The following is a 14093-nucleotide window of genomic DNA, read 5'->3' as shown; positions in this document are numbered from 1 at the left end:
TTTAGTAGACAGACTATCTTAATAACATTACTGGGACTTGCTAAAGACCGCATGCATGTCCACCCATGCTAGCCTTCAGATGCAGCTCCTAGCCATCAGTTCAGTCCTCAGCAGACTGAGCTCTAGTGGATCCTATCAGACAACTAAGTCAACCCAAGGAGCACAAGGCTCCATAACCCATCAGACATATTGAAGCTTTTTCAGATACCAACTGCATCAAGAAAACTTCACATATCTTTAAAGATGACAACTACCTCTTCAAAACGTTTAAAAAACACAGCAAAAGTTGTTTTAAAATCTATAGAATCACCGTCTCTTCCCCATCTCAGATCAATTAGATCATTCCCATTAGACTAAAGCACACAAAAGATTTTTGGACACATTACAATTGGCTGAAGATATAGGGAGTGTCATTTTATGGCAGGGGAGGTGACAAATGCTATGGAATAGCGCTCATTCTTAAAGGGACACTGTCATGGGAAAATTTTATTTTCAAAATGAATCAGTTAATAGTGCTGCTCCAGCAAAGTTTTGCACTGAAATCCATTTCTCAAAAGAGCAAACAGATTTTTTTATATTCAATTTTGAAATCTGACATGGGGCTAGACATATTGTCAATTTCCCAGCTGCCCCAAGTCATGTGACTTGTGCTCTGATAAACTTCAATCACTCTTTACTGCTGTACTGCAAGTTGGAGTGATATCACCCCTCCCTTTCCCCCCCCCCCAGCAGCCAAACAAAAGAACAATGGGAAGGTAACCAGATAACAGCTCCCTAACACAAGATAACAGCTGCCTGGTAGGTCTAAGAACAACACTCAACAGTAAAAACCCATGTCCCACTGAGACACATTCAGTTACATTGAGAAGGAAAAATAGCAGCCTGCCAGAAAGCATTTCTCTCCTAAAGTGCAGGCACAAGTCACATGACCAGGGGCAGCTGGGAAATTGACACAATGTCTAGCCCCATGTCAGATTTCAAAATTGAATATAAAAAAATCTGTTTGCTCTTTTGAGAAATGGATTTCAGTGCAGAATTCTGCTGGAGTAGCACTATTAACTGATTCATTTTGAAAAAAAAAATTTTTCCCATGACAGTATCCCTTTAAGCATTATGTTGCACAGCTACATCTTCTCCTACAGATGAGGATTATTCTTAAACTCATGGATTGACAGAACTAATGAAGAGAAAAGCAGCAGTACAGAGGGAACAAGAAAGAGAACAAGAAAGAGAACAAGAAAGAGAACAGAATGGCCTATTTTGTTGTAGAATGCAGAACTGCTAGTTCCCACCACTTTTCAGCTAAGTGCCCATTCACAGGCCACAATGATATATATGAATTCCAGGCCTGAATTACACACTTAAAAAGGCATTAAAGCCATTTATCTTTGCAAGTGCTTTTTTTTTAGAGCTACAGACACAACACTGACCATGATTTTTTATGACTTTTAGCCACTGGCCTTGTGGTTAGAGAAAGTGCTTAATCCCACTCTGATTGTGTGAGATTGTACTACGTGGTAATGGTGGGCAGGGGGTTCTATGAGCAGAAAAAATGATTGTTACAAAAAAAAATCATTTTAGAAAGATTGGATTAATACAGAACTCTCCTATAAAAAAAAGATGATTATAGAGGAATATGGACAAAGTCATCCATGGACCAGTGACCCACTCACTTTCATTATTTTAACTTAGGGATGCGCCAAATCCACAAATCAGTTTGGGGGTTCGAGCACATTTTGTATGATTTGAATTCAGTGAAATCCTCAGTGGGCAGCCAACCAAATCCAAACCCTCAAGTCATGTGATTGTAAAACCTAAACAAGAATATTTAGGTAAAAGATGATGTAATATGCAAATAAGGATTAGGCATTGAGGGCCCAGGTATGAATGCAGTGGTCAAAGTGAAAACTTTAGACACAGATAGCCAAGCTTTTCAACCACAATGTGGTGTTTTTTCCCCCCCAGAAATTCATTGCAAAAGCAAGGGGAATATGGAAATGGTGTCATTTGTGACATACAATATAAAAAATGGCATTGGGGTCCAATTCAATTGGCACAAAATGCCACTGGGACCCACGTGTATTCATGCGGGCAGTTGAGCGCAGTTCATTGGACAAGGCCGAACAAGTTGGAGAAGAGCGTGTATAGACACAAGTACACTCATCCATTTTAGCATTTTGTACTTGCAAATAACACAACCCTTCAGCTTATCTCTAATGAGGGATTCAGGATCTGGCTGAATCCAAACATTATGGTGCATCCATTGTAAATGGCAACTGTCGGTTGGTTGTCGGTTTAGGTACAAAACTTAGCAAACTTGTAATGTGTCACTGCATAACATTCTTTCTATTAACACAACATTCTGTGCCACCATCTTTGTACAGGTATGAGACCTGTTATTCAAAATGCTCGGGACCTAGTGTTTTCCGGATAAGGGTCAAATAATTTCTGGAGAGACATTCGGATCAGATGCCGATCAGGCCAATCCTGTCAGATCACAACCGCATCTGTTTGTTGATGAGGTCCCGCAATCCGACCCCCCTTATGGCCTCCATTCTGATCCAATCATTGGGCCCTAGGGCCCACGATCAGTCAGCCCGATATCGCCCACCTCAATGTGGGCATATCTGGGAGAGATCCACTCGTTTGGCAAAATCACCAAACGAGCGGGTCTCCCTGTGTATGGCCACCTTAAGGCAGGTTAAAATAGAGTTAAAAGGTTGAACTTGATGGACATGTGTCTTTTTTCAACCTAACTTACTATGTTACTAGAGAGACTCAGGCAGGAAGTGATGTCACACAACCTAATATGGCAGCTGCTATCCTAAACAAACAGAGAGCTTCTAGAGCTGTATGGTAAAGCATTCTATAGAATAAATATAGTGGTATAACTTGCACTATTGTGGCTAATCTATTGGTAATAAACTGCTTCAGTAGCTTTCCTTTTCCTTTAAGCTGCAAATCACAGTTTCCCCAAGAGACCTGCTTATCTTAAATTGTTACCATTGTTCCTTTGCTTATCTTAAATAGTAACAAATTTAAATAAGTGCAGCTGCCATGTATTCTGGGCTCTCTTCCAAATGCCAATAGAGTTTTAGAAACGTTGTATCTTTTTCTGACTGTTCAGTGCAGGAGATCAAAGAGAAAGTCAGGACATTTCTGTAACAATCCTGGGCTGCAGGCTGAGCTGTCGAAATCAGGACTGTCCCACGAAAAAACGGAACAGTTTGGAGGTATGCTATTTCTTCTAGCTATCAAAATTCTAGAACCTATCAAATGGCAAGGAAACCTGCCGTATCCCCCATTTCATCTTTCACCATTAGAAAACATAAATGATTGTTAAAAATCCTAAATAAAAGTGCTTTCACGTTGAAGGGCTTTCTGACTCAAGTCATGATGAATATGTTTTATCTGTTGTCCCCTTCAACTCACGACGAGCCTTGAAAGTGAATACACTGAGACTCTGCTTGAGCTAAATAATACAATGTTGTGGCTTCAGACACCAAACAGACAGCAACGAAGGCAACCATGATAAATTTGATTTCTGATAGAACTTCATTAGCATTAAGTGCATTGAGGGTCACTTTAATGGCTTTAATATTTTTTTCGCTCAATTTCAATTTTCCACTCCATTATCTCTTGGCTTGTGGTCATTACTAACGACTGCCCCTGATAAACTGTCCCCACGGAAAACGTCACCATTTGACAGGGGTCAGCGACCCCATAAACCATTTCAGCAAGCGACAGCTATCGCAGCCAATGATGGAGGGGGAAGAAGAGCTGCATTTAGGGCTGAAGGTGACCTTCCCCTTAACCATAGTTATTATCTCATTTGCAAAATAAGCCAAGCAGTTTATATCAATTGATAATACAAGGCAAGTCCCTTTATTCTGGTGCTTAGGGAGGTTGTTAGTGAATAACAGTTGGCAATGTGCAGTGCTCTTGTCTTTAAACGAGAGCGATCGATCAATACGGAAGCTGCACCTTCAGCAAAGCATACATCAGACCCGGGGAACACAAATGTTTGCCGACTGCAGTTTAGGGGATGGAATAAATTCCCAGAGACAGAGACACTGCTGTGAGCAGAAAACATGCTTTTTGCCATGACTGCGATCCTGTCTAGGGACAGATTAATAACTATTATAGCCGGCACTACGGGGAAAAGGGAACGGGATGAATATGCTTCCATTCACTTCATCTATTGGAGGCCTTATTTATCAAAATTCGAATTTTAGGAGTATTTTAATAAAAAAAGTCCAACCAAATTAGAATCCACGATTGGACCTTATTTCTTATTACCGATGGGCGAATCTGTCCCGTTTCACTTTGCCAAAAAATTCTCTGAAAAAAATCAGAAAATATTGCGTAGTCAACAGGCCTCAAAATTATTTTGACGCGGAACAATTTTTACTGGAGCGGCAATTTTTACATGCACAACTTTTTGACCAAATGCAGTAAAGTCAATGGACGTCAAAATTATTTTGACGCTCAACAATTTTTGCGCTCTACATTTTTTACACGTTTGACTTTTTTGTTCAAATGCATTAAAATGAATGGGCGTCAAAATTATTTTGTTGCGCGTCAATTTTTACGCAATAAACTTTTTGACGCAGTGAATTTTTCCACCACGAATTTCGCAGCGAATCCATGCCTGCCGCATAAATTCGCCCATCACTATTTATTATTAAGAAAAACACAATTTGATCGGATCGGGGACAAAATCGATAAAATTGAGCGAAAATTTGATTCATACTATTTTTTCGTATTTCTTTCCCGAATCTCTCTTTTTTGGGCTTGTTCCTGAAAAGTCAGGATTTTTCTAAATCCAGCGCAGAACACAGAAACTTCCAAATAGGATAGGGACCTCTACCATTGACTTGCCGGATTTTCGGATTCAGGCTTTTTCCATCCTCAGGGTATAATAAATCTCGAAAAATTCAAGTTTTTTTTTCCACTAAAAATTCTGATTCTAAAATTTTTTTTCGAGTGTTTGCCATTCGGACTTTAATAAATAACCCCCTAAATGTGATGAACATCTTACAGAAGCACTGAGCCTGGGGGTGGCCCCTGGGCACTATCAATGGGAATGTTATTAATAGGAAATAAACACAAATAGGACAGCAGGTATTTATTCCCCATAAAATTTAGCAGCTCTGGATGTGCCTCGAAAGTAGGTCCATTCAGAGTTCCCTTGCGGGTTCCCTTGCACCTTGAGCCTCTGGTGCTGACGATGGGTTTGGCCACCCTAAGTGCTATGGTTTCAAAAATTATACTTTTGGGAGGTTGTGGAATATGATGTGTTCAAAAATTAATTTATGCTCTGCAGAAATAAAGGGGAGGGGTTAGGACCTGGTAAATGACCAATAGAATTGACCCTGGGATGTTTGTCCCCCGTGATACTAAACTGTCAGCTAGCTTCTGCCATTCATCTACAGTGTTCTGGAAGGGTTCAACTTTTTGGTTAAAAAAACAGCAAATAAATCGTAATCATAAATGTTAATCTTACAAACCATTAGTGTGTGATTCCCCATCCTCTGCTTTAAGACCCCTCATTGAGACCAGACCTTTATTATAGCTCTTGTTTCTCTAGAGGGGGAAGGGTTTATTAATGCCTAAGATTAGTGTACCAATATACTACACATCAGCTCTATACAGAGAAAAGTATAGGAACCCAATTCCAGCCAACTCCACTACTCACACTCCACTACCTTCTGGAGCAATTATAAGGAATTATATTGTACAAGTGTACAGCTGAAATAGACAGACACATGTCTTTCCCCACATTGGTGACTTTAATGTATGGAACTGCTGTGTGAGTGCTGAGTGACACTATTCCAAGCCTGAAACCCAAATCGGGAGCAGCACCGCCATGTCTACAGTAAAAGACATTCACCTCATACAGTGTTCACTGCTTGGGACGAGGGAGGTGGAAATATGTAACTCCCAGCAACTGCCAGTCAAGCCTGAAGCAGAAGGGGCAGCATTTGCTAGTTCAGTGGATCAGTCAATTAAGACACTCTATGATAATCATAAATATAGGCATCCAGGCCATTATTCATGTCACAGCAATGAATCACTCATCAGGATAATGCTGGATGACTTATAGTAAGGACCATCTCCGTCTATGGTATATTGTCACCTGCACCCGCTTAGGCATCAACCTTTCATTTTATATGTCTTTACATAGACCTTGTGTGAACAGGAGTGACGTATACAGTATAACACTGTAACAGCTCACCTCCCTGGTGGTCCAGTGGTTCGAGGGAGTCGGCGGGGATGCCTGCCGTCCCCTCGGCGGGGACCCCCGCCACACTGCCCATCCTCTTCTTAGTGCCGGTTTTCTTAGGGCGCACGCGGCACGCATCTTCTCCTTTTATAGGCATGTTCGCAATGGCGTGTGATGCCAGCACACAATGGCACAAAATTCAAATGGTTGAAAAGGCGCATTCAGGCTGTAGATCGTTGCCCGTTATAGGTTCCCCTAAGTGAGTTCCTGGGAGCTATTCTGTATCCTGTCTGTGATCTGATTCGTGTTGTGACCCCTGCCTGTCTTCATTCTGCTGTCTTCTGTGATTCTGACCCCTGTCTGGTAACCGACTATTCTACTCTCTGTAATCTGACCCCTGCCTGTCTTGACTCTTCTTGATTGATACCACGGCTTTGACCCTTGCTTGTCTGACTCCGATTGAACACTGCCTGCACCGACCCAGCCTGATTTGACTATGCTTTCTGTTTACGCCTTGTACTGTGACTTTCTGCCCAAAGAATTTTCTTTACTTTCATACCCCTTTGCTCGTCCAGAACCCTTAGCTTGGCACCTCTCTTAATAAGACCTGGCGGCATCCGATTAGCGTGGGCTCCTCCCAAGCGGAAAGGCGGCTGTTTGAGGCAGAAGCAAGAGCCGAGATCAGGGTGCTTAGCATTGGTTCTGGATTTAGGGTGCCGATCATGACAAACACACTCCTGTTAGGCTATGATTCACCTCCATAGATGTTACGTGTCTTTGGCAATTGCTCCTAAATGTTTCAAGTTGGGTTGGTATCTCTAAAAAAAAGATTTGGGTTCATTTGATCCTTTACAAAAGTGACGCAAGGTCCAAAGTGCTATTTTGCCCTTTTTTTTTTTTTTTCTAATGCTGCACCCTGAAGCACAACTCCCTCATATGATAAAGCACTTCCTGCATGCAAGAGATGGGCACCCCATGGGCACCCCATGCAACATCTAAGTAGGGGAAGGTGAGTGTATGCGAGGCATTCTGTATTTAAGGCCCCCCTCATGCCAGTGCCCCAGTAACATCAATACCCCAAGAGACTTAGCAGATGTCAATATGGACAGACTATAGTTGGCTATGAACTGGGATATATATATATATATATATATATATATATATATATATATATATATATATATATATATATATATATATATATATATATATATATATATATATATATATGCTACATAGGAATAATTATCATGGCAGTGTGTGATCTGCCACTTCCACTAACAAAGGTAAAACCATTCATTTTGCAAAGCCATTTCTTACAGTTGTTTTCACATTATGTTTTATTTGAACACAAAACGGATGCCCCCTGCCAAGGTCACTCAGTTGCCAGCTTTCAGATCCATTATTCTAATTGCTGGCATGGAAGACGACAGCTGAGTGTTAGAAGGCATTATATAGGGAGGCCATCCAATCAGATTAGCCAACCTTGGGTTCTAGGGCTCAGCAGGTGCCATCTAGCAGGTATGTGCCCATGTACTGCACAGATTTTGTGCCAGACTGATGGATAGTGTTAAACTACTAGGTGTGTGAGCATTCGGCAAGAATACATAAAACATCAAAGTACATAAACTGCTAGCTAATCCAAAAGAAAGTGAAAAGCCCTATCTGACGCCTCTTCAATTTGCCTCAAGGGGGAAAGAAATGTGTTCCTCACTGCAAGATGCCAATTGGACCAGTCCCTGGATCAGCTTGATACCAAGAGTTCATTTCAGTAACTCTCTTTTTTTTCACTGGCTGAAAAGTCCTTCTTGAAGCTATCTAATGTATCTGCCCATTTAATGGAGAAGGAAAGGCACCAAAGCAATTTATTGTTAATAGATTAGCCACAACAGTGCAAGCTATAACACTAGTTATTCTGTGGAATGCTTTACCATACACGAGTAAATGGCTCTAGACACTCTCTCTGTTTGTTTAGGATAGCAACTGCCATATTAGCTTGGTGTGACATCACTTCCTGCCTGAGTTACCCTGCTCAGTCATAGCTCTGGGCTCAGATTACAGCAGAGAGGGGATGAGGGAAAAGGGAGGGGGAGAGGAGCAAACTGAGCATGCTCAAGCCCTAGCCCTGGAGGTTTAAGCTGAAAACAGGAAGTCTGATACAGAAGACCATGAGTACACAATAGAAGGAAAGAAATGTGCTGTTTCTTTTGACAGAGGGTTCAGAGCAGCATTACTTTGAGGGTTTACTGGTGTATTTATATAGACCTTTCCTATAAAGCTTACTTCATTTTAGCCTTTCCTTCTCCTTTAAGATGGAGGTTAATTTCCAAAGGCAGGGCTAAGATTAAGGAGTCAATAAAAGAAGCCAGAGCTGTTCTCCTAGAGACGAGCTGCAGAAATTTGCTGTAACCTTTGCACCTCCGAGTGTGAGGCAGGAGCTGCTCATGTGAGTGTATGATTTCCAAGTGTGCAATTGACTTCAGTTACACGGCCTCATACTGTGGGCATTAGGCAACTTCCAAAAGCCTTATAATCCCTACGTACAACTCTGTGATCATAACCATCTCTGTAGCTCACTATTATTGAATGTAAGGTGCCCGAGCAGGAGCACGCAGAGTATTGCCAGGTGTCCCCAATATGTCTCTATGGAAAAGCAGAATGGCACGCTCTGCACACACCAGGGAACGGCTGCACCACACGGAGCGACAGATGGAATCTTACCAACTGCAGTTGAACTTTTTACTCTTGCACAAAAAAAGCGAGCCAGATTCAGTGGTGGTGATGCGTTGTCCTGAGCCCCGAGTGATGCTGGGATGGCATTGGCAAGGTCTTTGTTCTACAGTAATAATACATTTACATTTTTTGGGGATGCAACTGATGTTCCAGGGGGCAAATTGGTGAACCAGGCTGGATCCTTCTCCGTGTGTTTGGGCAAATAATTGCATATTTGGCTATTAGTCTGTATAGCCGACTTTAGAGTAAAGTGGGGCACAACAAAACTGAGGGAGCTGGTGGGGCCCCAGGTTGGCCATTTCTGATATATCTTTTCCACCAAATAGACCCCTCCAAGCTAACCCTCCCATCGGCTGTTCCAATTCCTCCTTGTTAGGTGCTCTGTCCGCAGCGTCCCCACCACCAAATGTCAATTCAAAGCCAAAAGGATGGACGGCACTCCGTTCATGGAGGTAGCAAGTTTATTGCAGGCTCCTACAAGGATCTAATGCCCTACGTGTTTCGGGATACAATCCCTTAATCATAGGCTGTCCATCCTTTTGGCTTTGAATTGACATTTCTGATATATGTTGAAAATATTTAACTATAAAAGCAATAAAACATTTCTTTTGTACTTTTATCTTTTCCCTTTAAGGGGCCCTTCTAATGCTTTGGCCCCAGGATTCCCTAAACTAAAACCAGCCCTGCAAATGTGTCTCAGTAAAGAACAGACTGCACCTTTAAACATAAGCCTGAACTACAACCCCCAGAATCAATGGCAGCCCCAGCCTGATAGCAGAAACAATACAATAACATATGCTGCACGTATAACACTGTTATATACAATATTACCCCACAATCATTATCCCCAAAAAACAAGGGCTGATGACGTTGGCCAACAGGCAGATCTACCCCGGTGCAGCCGGATCCAACTGCCCAGTCACATGACTAAGATTGGAAAGACACTTTTATCCGGGGATTGCAAAAACGATCCTAGTACATCCTATCTATAACAACAGATCACATTCACTTTATTCTCCCTAAAAACTGCCAGCTGTCAACTGCCATACTGATCTTCCAATCTTGCAGTACATGCACAGCACAAAGTTACACACACTCTGTCTGCACCCACAGTAATGTACCTTATGTAGCCTTAAGTCAACAGTCAACATGACATCAACGCATGGAAACAACACATATAAAATGTCGCAGCCCTCCTGCCTTGTTATCAGTATAAATCACAAGTACAATGAAAGAATGATCACATCAATAAGGTAGGTGTATCTCCATTACTAACTATGGAAGGGGATCCCAAGCTGCAGCCTTTTAAGTGATGTAGAATTACAACACCTGGGACCCACTGAGCTTGAGGCTGGCAGTTGCAGGAGAGCCGGAGGGCTCCAGGCTGGGCTCAGATCCCCAGTATAAGGAACAGGCAGATAGAAGTGAAGCAGTGCAGCTCTTGGCATGAGTTGGCAGATGTCCCACAGTCACTCACTGCAGTGGATCAGTAAGAAAGTTCTTAGAACAAGAGCCCTGAGTGAGCAGCAGCAGCAGCAGCATCAGACTGGTGGGCCCCCGGCACTCTCAGGTGTCACTTACCTGGGTCGCTGGACTTGGTCGCTGGATCAGTGCAGAGAAGTCCCAGGCTCTGCAGCAGCAACCGGTCTCTGCCGAGCACACAGGCTGCATGGGGAGGGGATGGAGCCTGGACAGACACAGACATCATTGGAGCGTCTCATTTCTGGTCCTGCCCCCCTGCTGCCCTGCCAAGGGAATCTGCCGCTCCTCCTGCTCCCAACCAGCAGCCGCCTGAGTCTCAACTGCCAGCTGAGCTGGGGGTCCCCTGTGCCCACACACACACACACAGACACACACACACATCTTATCCACAAATAGTGACATATAAACACATACACACTGAGCGACACTCTGACTGCCAGCATCTCTAGGGTTAATCGTGCCAGTTGTGCCTGACTGCCAGCACTATATATTCTTGCATCTGGTTAGTGATGGGAAAATTTCTCCCGTTTCGATTCGCCGAAAAATGTGCAAAAATTAACGCCTGCGTCAATTTTGATGCCAGCGTTAAAGTCAATGGGTGTCCAAATAGTGTTGCTGACGCAAGCGACTTTTCAGACGCACGTGCAAATTTTTTTGACACTGGCGAATTTTTGTGGGAGTTTCTCCAATTTACTCGCCGGTCTCGAAACGCGGAAATTTGCCGTGCATTCGTTACAGGCGAATTTATTCTCCCATCACTACTTCTGTTTCACTCATTGATTTGTGCCTTGCCGTACAGTGATAAACAAGGAGCTTACAATCTGTTTAATAATAATATTTAATAATAATAATTAAAAAAGAAGCCTGCTCAGCACAACAAAGCTTAAGGGCTCTTACACATGAGCGTTTTTACCTGCGCTCCCCTGCGTTCCGTTTTTCGGCGTTCAGCCGCAGGGGAGCGCAGGAATAGACGCATTTAATTATTTCAAATGGGGCTGTACTCACACAGGCGCATGTAGGCGCCGAACGCAGGTTGAGACGCAACATGCTGCATTTTTCCTGCGTTCGGCGCCTACATGCGCCTGTGTGAGTACAGCCCCATTTAAACGCCGAAAAACAGGGGAGCGCAGGTAAAAACGCTCATGTGTAAGAGCCCTTACTCTCTGAAACCTATAGAATTAGGAACAAAAGCAGGGGACGCGGTATATTCAATTACACACTCAGCAGCTTGCTGCAGCCGCAACTGTTGCAGTCATTGGACAAATCTGCCCCATTCAGTACTTGCTGCTCCTTGCACGTCTGCATAGTTGTTCATCCTCCTGTTCCAGTGCAGGTGCCTCTACTGAGCCGGGCGGTCCCTGACTGTCACTTGGAAAGTGACATTTTTACATTGGAAATAATTAAATCCAATGTGCATCAAAGCAAGCAGCAAGCGCAAGTATTTTAATGAAGCCGCAGTTGTGTCAGGTGCATCGCTCCCCTCGAGGCAGAAATGATACTGGAATTATGGGGGTGATATCAAGGCATTATGGGTAGAAAACATGATCACGTGTACACAAACTTTACACACTTGCACTTGTGTTCATAAGTGAGTCTGATAGTTGAACCATATTCAGGCTATAAAAGTGGGAGATGGAGGGGCAAAGCAACCCTAATTGCCTATTTTTTAATCTGCCACTGACTCAGTACGGTCTAGCCAGGGCCTACTACCTCTTAAGGCCCCCATACACAGGCCAATAAAAGCTGATGACAGACCGAGTTGGTAGCTTATTGGCAGGTGTGCGGGGCCATCTGATGGGCTTCCCCGATCGATATCTGCCCGAAAGTCGGGCAGATCTCGATCAGGCAGGTTAAAAAATCCTGTCAGATTGCGGCTGCATCCATTTCGGATGCATTATGATCCCTAGGGCCCACGATCAGATCAGCCCGATATTGGCCACTTCAATGTGGGCTTATTGGGGAGAGATCTGCTTGTTTGGCGACATTGCTAAATGAGTGGATCTCTGCATCTATGGCCACCTTAAATTTAGTTCATGTGCTTGGGGTGTCAGTAAACTCTGCCTCTACTGTATTTCATGTAGGGGGTCCTACACTTAAGCCAGCCCTGTAAATGTAGCCTAGTAGTGTTCTCCAGAGACACAAGCCTGCAGCCCTCCATCTGCTACTTATCTACGAATCTACTCCCGACAACCCTGCTGGGCCAGCTTGGCTCCTATTCCGATGGCTAATGACATTACTGAAGATGGGCAAGAGACTTTCATCCCAGGATAGCAGATTCTCCTAGCCCATTAAAGGGAAAGCAAAATACATCCTATATATGACAACAGATCACATTAACTTTATTCTCGCCACACTTTGAAGCTGCCATACTGCTTGCTTTGCCAGGACTTCACTGGTACCGGATTTTGAAAAAAAAAATTCTAAAATGCCAGGTTGTCTTTGCCCTGCAGTCAGTAACAATGCACCAGCCATGGGGGGTGGAAGAGGAGGTTAGCAAAGTTTTACCTCCATAACTGGCGAGTCGTACAAATATACACTTTTACAAACTACACAATATAAACTTTTAGCAGCATCATAAATAATATATACAAATCATTTCTCTCTGGGGCTATAAAACAGACACACAGCCCCATTAATTTTGCCCCAGGATTAATACTCCCCCCCATTACAATACTTGCTCAACACAATCCAACATTTCCATGCACATAACTCAATACACAAAGTTACACACACACCACCTCCATCTAAATCTGATGCCGCTGTCCAGCTTTATTCATAAAGAATTCCTATGTATAGAGTGTAGTTTTATCACCATTACTGTCTATATCTTACACTTCTGCCCTCTGATGCTCTGAGCTGGAGGCTGGCAGTTGTGGGAGAGCTGGAGGGCTGGGCTCAGATCCCCAGTATAAGGCACAGGCAGGTAGCAGCTCTTTGCATGAGTATCACCCACTGCAGTGGATCAGTAAGAAAGTTCTTGCCCTGAGTGAGCAGCAGCATCAGACTGGTGGGCCCCCCGGCACTCTCAGGTGTCACTTACCTGGGTCGCTGGGCTTGGTCGCTGGATCAGTGCAGAGAGTCCCAGGCTCTGCAGCAGCAACCGGTCTCTGCCGAACACACAGGCTGCATGGGGAGGGGATGGAGCCTGGACAGACACAGACATCATTGGAGCTTCTCATCTCTGGTCCTGCCCCCCTGCCAAGGGAATCTGCCGCTCCTCCTGCTCCAAGAGTATATATAGTATAGTATACAATAATACAGACACACACACTCATATATACACCTGTATGAATCAGACACACAACAGCAGTTTGCTTTAAAGTAGTCATTGGACGAAAACCAGTTCTGAACATTCCTTGTCTTCAACCCATACCGTCCTCATATACAGGGCTCATTACCCAACTTGCACTGCTGCCGCTGCACCTAAGCAAGAAGCTTACAATCTATTTAGCCACACATAAGACATAAGCGATGGTCTCCTTTGCTAACGGCACACAGGTCCTTTTGACCACTATTGCCATGGGCTGGAAAGCCAAGGTGGGGTGCCAGGTCCCACTGACATTCAGGGGCAGATTTATCAAGGGTCGAATTTGGAATTTCAAAAACTTCGAAATTCGAATTCAAAAAGAAAATAAATTGAAGGAGTTTTTTT

The sequence above is a fragment of the Xenopus laevis genome, chromosome 5S (assembly GCF_017654675.1).
Source record: "Xenopus laevis strain J_2021 chromosome 5S, Xenopus_laevis_v10.1, whole genome shotgun sequence".
In the NCBI taxonomy this organism is placed as follows: domain Eukaryota; kingdom Metazoa; phylum Chordata; class Amphibia; order Anura; family Pipidae; genus Xenopus; species Xenopus laevis.
This window is presented reverse-complemented; position numbering follows the sequence as displayed.